Below are 7,841 nucleotides of genomic sequence, written 5' to 3'. Positions count from 1 at the left end.
AATTGAAATAATAAAAAAGCGTAACGTTAGCTTACCAGAAATTGTACCATGTAAACATTGTAACATGTTGTCACTAAACCTAATCAAATTCGGTTTAGTTACTAAAATGTTTTGACAATCAAAATACACTTAATGTGATGCAATATTTTTTTTTTTTTTTTTTTACAGACGCTAAGAGACTGTTACTGATAAGACATTTTGTAATAGAAGAAGATCTGTATTCATATAGCGCCTTTCACAGACATGTAGTTAGTCACAAAGCACTTTACATGAGTGTTTTATTACATTCACTTCTCACCACCGATATACATTTGCATACAAAGATATCATTCATCATTAATACAAAGTAGTCCGTTAGTATCCATAATTGACATAGTCCACAGCAAAACTTCCGAGAATAGATACCTTTTTGATTTGCCTCGGGCTTTGCCATCGGTTTGTTTTACCCTTCAAACATTGCGGCGGCTTGTTGCTACGCAGGTCACATGATTTGTGACGTAACGCCGACCAAGAGAATTTTTTAACAGCTCTTTTTTCCGAAGTGTTTTCCCCGTTAAATATCTCCATTGTTGTTTCATTAAAGAGTTTTATGTCTGAAACCAAGGCAGCCAGCTACGAGATGAATCTTGACCATAAAACATTTGATTTGGCAACAAAAAAAATAAATAAAAAATCAAAGATTCAAGACTGTAAACAGAGGACTTCAGTGGTAGCAACTCGATCACTCTAGCTGTTTGCGGGTTTCCTTGATAACGTCGCTGTTACGCATAAGCCTCGTTCACACTACACGCGACCAAGCGACGCGATACCATTCATTTTCAATGGGGAGCGGGCGACTTCCGGCGACACGCGCGGTCGCGACCGTTGGCGACTGGATGGGGCGTGTCTGGCGACGCGACAAAGTTGAGAAATGTTTAACTTTATGCAAATGAAGAGCGACTTTCGTGAGCGACAACCAATAGGAGTGAAGTCAGTGGAGCCGTCACTCTTCAGTGCAGCGTCTGACCGAGGCAAGATGAATGAGAAGTTTATTTTAGCAGTCAGAAACTGTCCAATAATTTATGATATGTCTCTGTGTCCATACAGTAGTACTCGTCGTGCTGACTCCGACCCCGAATGGTTTCGTGAACTCAGAAAGACCAGTATTTGCCCTTTTTCTGCAGTTAAATAGCCGCGATAGCACAGGGCACTCACTGTTTCTCATTTATCTTTAATATTATGCATTTTATGTACTGATCCCATTTATATTTAGACTTTTCCTTCCAAAATGTTAGCTTGTAGCGGCAAGAAAACAGATTTGTTGTATACAACACGTAACATCCGTGAATGTCACTCACAAACATTACCTAGGCAACCAGAAGTGAGAACGCCCACTAAGGACCTCATCTCCAGCCACTGGCGACATGCAGCGATAAAGTCGCTTGTAGTGTGAACGGGGCTTAAAGAGTTGTGACAGTTTTCCCTTAATGACTGTGGGCGGGTTGCTGAACCAGGGAATGCAGAGATTAATGCATTATGACGTCTGATAATTCCATGTAGCCTGGGTGTCTCTGTGTAGTCTTGCTAATTATTCAATATCATATGCCATGTAGTTGCCAGGAGATGAAAAATAATTCAAGTGGAATAAAAATATTTGGTGCTAAACGAGATGGAGCTGAGCTCCGGCAGGGTGTGTTGTGGACCTGGCCTAATTTTACCTCTGATTAGAGTGTATTATACATTTATTACAGAGTAATAATACATTGTGTAATTATACCTTTATTACAGTGTAATGATATATTGTCTTATTATACCTTTATTACAGTGTAATAATAAACAGTGTTATTATACCTTTATTACAGAGCATAATACATTGTGAAATTATACCTTTATTACAGTGTAATAACACATTGTGGTATTATACCTTTATTACAGTATAATACATTGTGTAATTATACCTTTATTACAGTGTAATAATACATTGTGTTATTACACATGTATTACAATGTAATAATACATTGTGAAATTATACTTTTATTAAAATATATTTTTTTGTGAAATTATACCTTTATTACAATGTAATAATACATTGTGTTATTATACCTTTATTACAGTGTAATAATACATTTTGAAATTATACCTTTATGTCAATGTAATATATTGTGCAATTATACATTTATCACAGTATAATAATACATTGTGTAATTATACTTTTATTAGTGTAATAATACATTGTCTTATTATACCTTTATTACAGTGTAATAATACATTGTCTTATTATACATTTATTACAGTGTAATAATACATTGTGTTGTTATACCTTTATTACAGTGTAATAATACATTCTTATTATACATTTATTACAGTCCCATAATACATTGTGTAATTCTACCTTTATTACAGTGTAATGATACATTGTGTTATTATACCTTTATTACAGTGTAATTATACATTGTGTTATTATACCTTTATTACAGTATAATAATTCATTGTGAAATTATACCTTTATTACAATGTAATAATACATTGTGTAATTATACCTTTATTACAGTGTAATAATACATTCTTATTATACATTTATTACAGTCCCATAATACATTGTGCTATTATACCTTTATTACAGTGTAATAATACATTGCCTTATAATACCTTTATTACAGTGTAATAATACATTGTGTTACTATACATTTATTACAGTGTAATAATACATTGTGTTACTATACATTTATTACAGTGTAATAATACATTGCCTTATAATACCTTTATTACAGTGTAATAATACATTGTGTTACTATACATTTATTACAATGTAATAATACATTGTGTTATTATACCTTTATTAAAGTATAATAATACATTGTGTAATTATACCTTTATTACAGTGTAATAATACATTGTGTGATTCTACCTTTTTACAGTGCCATATAATACATTGTGAAATTATACCTTTATTACAGTGTAATAATACACTGTGCTATTATACCTTTATTAAAGTGTAATAATACATTGTGCTATTATACCTTTATTACAGTGTAATAATACATTGTGTTATTATACATTTATTACAGTGTAATAATACACTGTGTTATTATACCTTTATTACAGTGTAATGATACATTGTGCTATTATACCTTTATTACAGTGTAATAACATATTGTGGTATTATACCTTTATTACAGTGTAATAATAAGTTGTGTTATTATACATTTATTACAATGTAATAATACATTGTGTTATTATACACTGTAAAAAATTCTGCTGTGATTTTACAGTAAATTACTGGCTACTAATTGCATTACTTTCACAGTAATTTACAGTAAGAAATTTAATGTAAATTATAGTAAAATTACACTTGTGTACAGTGATTTCACAGTTAATTATATCACATTATTACTGTAATTTCACAGTGATTTATTGTGTTTCGGCTGTAAAAGTAATGCAATTAGTAGCCAGTAATTAACTGTAAAGTTACAATTAAATACAGCAATGCAATGTGATCACAGAAAAGTAGTAATAAAAAAAACAAGATTAAACAATGCTTTCCTCAATTGTTTTATTTTTTACAATTGATACAATAATATCATAACAAACATGTTGCATTAAGCTGTTAGGACTGCATCCCAAACTCTAACTTGACTGACACTATTCTCAGAACACAGATTCTAATTCTAATTCTTCCAAATGCAATGACACAAGAACTGGTAAAGGTGAATGTGTATGTATGTTGAATGCATGTTGGCTTGTGAATGAGTGTTTTACCTTATGAATGTGCACAGGTCAGGTAATGGGTAAGGACCCAAAAAACAAAACTGTTTATTCATTTATACTGGCAGCGACCCCAGAAGGATGAGGCAGATTAAGTGTGAGAGCAGGCAGGAGTAGGCAACGAGATTATCAGTCCAATAAACACAGGGAAAATCCAAAACAATAGCCAGGTAGAAGGTCTCAACCATAAGGGCAGTCCAAAATATTCAGTGGCAATATGGCAGGTGAAAATGAAGAGAGGCAACAATGACTGGAGCAAATGGAAAAAAAGCACAAAATCTGCTTTGCCATCCATTCAAAATCCACAAGTTTTCGCAATAGAGAACAAACTTGCTGATCGATGCCACCCTGCTTCTTTTTGGAGTAGATCCTGTATCAAGGTTGATGCCCAGGAAGCACCTAAGACGACAAGTAAAAAAGTTACATTTCAGAGTCTGATAGATTCCCTATTTATTTTTATAAATTTGAAAAAGCAGTCTAACTTCACAATATATTTTACAGTGATTATTTTTCAATAATCCATTAAGTTTTTCCACATTTGCTGATCACAACAGCACATGCAAAATACCTTAGGTAAGAGGTGCTGGTCCTGTTGCTGGGATAGATATCCAGGAACAGGAATGAGCACCCTTTAACATAAGGCGTTTTAAAAATAGTCTTAATGTTATGGACAGAAAAACAAGAGTCATGATATAGAGTGAAATAGAATTATTAAACTTCAAAAAGTGATAGTTTAATTAAAGAAATGCAATGCACGCTTGCAAAAGCGTAACGTAATGCGATTACAAGACACGTGACCAAGTGCACATCACAGAGCGATGGAAAAGGTGAGCGTTTGCAGTTAAAAACTACATAATTATCGTTTTGTTTATAAAAATGATCAATCGTTTCAGATCAGAAGACTTTTATTTGTCGACTAGAATCGTGTGGATTATTTTGATGCAGCCTAAATATGCATTTTGGACCAGCTGAATTTTAACCTGCAGATAAATAGTCACAAATGTTAAAATGTCATTCACAGAAATAAAATGATAGACACAAACTTGTACTCTTTCATTCACATTCCCAGTATACACTCAATTAGGCACTTCCAGCTTCTCAAATCTGCCATTTCAAATTGCCACGCCTATCTCTCTTACTGCCACTGAGTTTGAAAATGCAAAAGTTAGTTACGCATCTAATATATCGCAAAAAAAGTTGCAAAAGTCAATGTGTGAAGATTTGATATTGCAAAAGCAGATTTGAGAAGTGCTTAATTGAGGTTGTGCTGCGAATGTGAATGAAAGAATACAAGTTTGTGTCTGTCATTGTATTTCTGTGAATGACTTTTACATTTGTAACTATCTGCAGCTTAAAATTCAGAATGCATGTTTGTGACTATTTTCTGCAAGTGCTGATCTCAACATTCAACAAGTTTTCACATTGGAGATGTGAGTGTAAATTTTAGTGTACAAGTACAAATATTAATTGTACAAGTTCTCAAATTCACATCTAATCTCGAGTTTTGCTACTCTTTTACCTTCATAAGATCACGCTGGCAATTGTTGGGAGAGGAGTTGAAGCTGGCCGTTGGGTCTGTGTGGAGGACTGGTCTGGTTCTCGTGGATCTGATCCGATGACTGTGCCGATGACTGTTGTGTCAACAAGGTCTTGACAGGCGTTTGTTTCTAGGTCTCGTCTAGTTGTCATGGTCTCTTCTGACATTCAGGGCTCACTGTGTTCATCTTAGGGTGCAGGTCCAGCATCTGATCTGGATACGGACTAGATCCGGCTGACAACAGTAACCTCGGGATAAGAATGAGACAGAGAGACTAACATTAGCAAAAATGCCATTGTTCATTGTTATGAGAAGTGTTTCCGGTTCTGGTTGAGCTAATTTATGCGGCCTAACAATCCTTTTTGAATTATATAGGATTATAGGGATTTTAATGATATAGATGTATTATGTTTATGCTAGGTTAGAGAGGTGTGTTTTTAATATAGATTTAAACTGCCAGAGTGTGTCTGCCTCCTGATCAACACTAGGAAGACTTACCTTGTGTCTGCTCCTCGATCTACTGCCAGTTAGACGGCTGGATCCACCAGTCCATGATCCCTCGACCTCCATTTCAGCAGCATTAGCTGTCAGGGTTTCTCTGAACTGCATCTTTTAAATAAAGGAATACATATTGTGAAGTCATTATTAAATCTTAAGCATCCGTTTTTTATGTGCATAGGTTTGATAAATGTTGTTGTCAGAGTTCACGCAGCAGTATATGCAAAATATCGGTAACAGTTTACAATAAGGTCTCATTTGTTAACATTAATGTGTTAACTAATATTACCAATACATTTGTTACAGTATTTGTTAACATTAGTTAATACAAATACAACTGTTCAATGTTTGTTCTTGTAGTTCACAGTGCTAATGTTAACAAATACTGTTTTATTTTAAATGTCAAAATGAAAATGAACTAAGATTAATACATTTTGAAGTATTACGCATGGTTACTCTGTTAACTAATGTTGAAAACTAATATTAACAAATAAAACCTTATTATAAAGTGTAACCAAGACTGCAAAAACTGTTGGTGTCAGATTCCAAACAGTGCGATCAGATAAACATCAATTAAGTTAGTATGTTCGCTCATAATCATCATATATCCCCACTGCAGTAAAATGTTAAACCATTTTAATCGCAATATACAGTGATATATACTCTTTCATTTTTTCTTTCACTCTAAAGTGCACCTGCTCTAAAGCAAATTACGTTGACGTTAACGTAACATTCAATAACAAAAGTCGAGCAAAAGACAAAGAATTAATAAGCTGCACTTATCTATAACGCTTTCCCGTTTCGGAGCTCCCCACAGAAGTGTTAGCTACAACAAAATAAGTCTTTTTTAATTTCAGATTGTACATATAATGAGTTGTCTCCGCGGGTGTTATGCAGCAGCGTGGTGGTCAGTGTAGTAGTTCGATTCACAAGTAATTGACTCTTTTGAAATGTTAGTGAATCAAATCTATGCACCGAAAGCATACGTTAGTCCGACTCCTATGATTCGATAATCACTCGTTGAAAAAGACGAAATAACTGACTAAATTTTAGCAAACAAAATGGAATATAACTACTAAATATAATTTCATTAGCCAACATTACAGTGCACTGGATCCAGCTCAGCAGTTTTTCTAATAAAACAAATACACAATCATCCTAAAATGAAACCGTAACGTTAGGCCTTTTCATCAACACTCCGTATCTCCGCGACCGAATGGGTATTCTGATGTTACGAAGGCCTAATTACCATCGCAAACCATCTCAATTAAAACATCAAACAATAGAACAATAAATGAATTAAATTACTTACCCGTTTTTTTCAGCTGAATGATTCCTCTCGGAAACGAAATGGTCTGCGACGCGTCTGTTGGATCATCCTCAGGATTTAACCGCCAAAAAATTTTTTTTCAGTTTTTTTGTGGCCCGCTTGTGACAAAACGAACTCGGGTCGAAGGTACACACAGCTACACCGAGTATGGACCTGACACCATTACAACTGATTTCAGCCGAGGCTCAGGCTGGCCCATACAGAAAAAGCCGTTGGCCCAACTGTGCTTGCTATCTGGGTGGGGTCTTCGTTCTCAGCTGAACAGCCTATTTTTTTTACAGTAATTTGCTGTCATATCACAGCAGATAGTAAAAAGTCAGTGAGCGAATCCACATTACTGTGAAATTACAATTGTTTACAGTAAATCAATTAAAACAGTATTTTACTGTAAAAAAACACAGTTAAATATTGTGAAAGTCTGGAAATATTTTACAGTGTACATTTGTTACAATGTAATAATACATTGTGTTATTATATATTTATTACAATGTAATTATACACTGTGCTATTATACCTTTATTACAGTGTAATGATACATTGTTTTATATCTTTATTACAGTGTAATAATACATTCTTATTATACATTTATTACAGTCCCATAATACATTGTGTAATTCTACCTTTTTACAGTGCCATAATACATTGTGAAATTATACCTTTATTACAGTGTAATGATACATTGTCTTATATCTTTAATACAGTGTAATAATACATTGTGTTATTATACCTTTA

At 33.7% G+C, this 7,841-nt stretch overlaps 1 long non-coding RNA gene across 1 annotated transcript; it reads right to left on the bottom strand.

Annotated features, from left to right (window-relative positions):
• Positions 1 to 5,311: 5,311 nt before the first annotated feature.
• LOC308698511 lies at positions 5,312 to 7,188 on the bottom strand. The gene is made up of 3 exons (XR_014031068.1): positions 7,092 to 7,188; positions 5,780 to 5,890; positions 5,312 to 5,529 (listed from the first exon to the last, which is right to left on the bottom strand). It is a non-coding gene; the product is annotated as an uncharacterized lncRNA (long non-coding RNA).
• Between the last annotated feature and the right edge of the window lie 653 nt (positions 7,189 to 7,841).

Source organism: Scardinius erythrophthalmus, assembly GCF_964197995.2.
Source record: "Scardinius erythrophthalmus genome assembly, chromosome: 11".
Taxonomy (NCBI): Eukaryota; Metazoa; Chordata; class Actinopteri; order Cypriniformes; family Leuciscidae; genus Scardinius; species Scardinius erythrophthalmus.
Note: the sequence above shows the minus strand (reverse complement) of the source record. Positions and strands in the feature narration are given on the sequence as shown.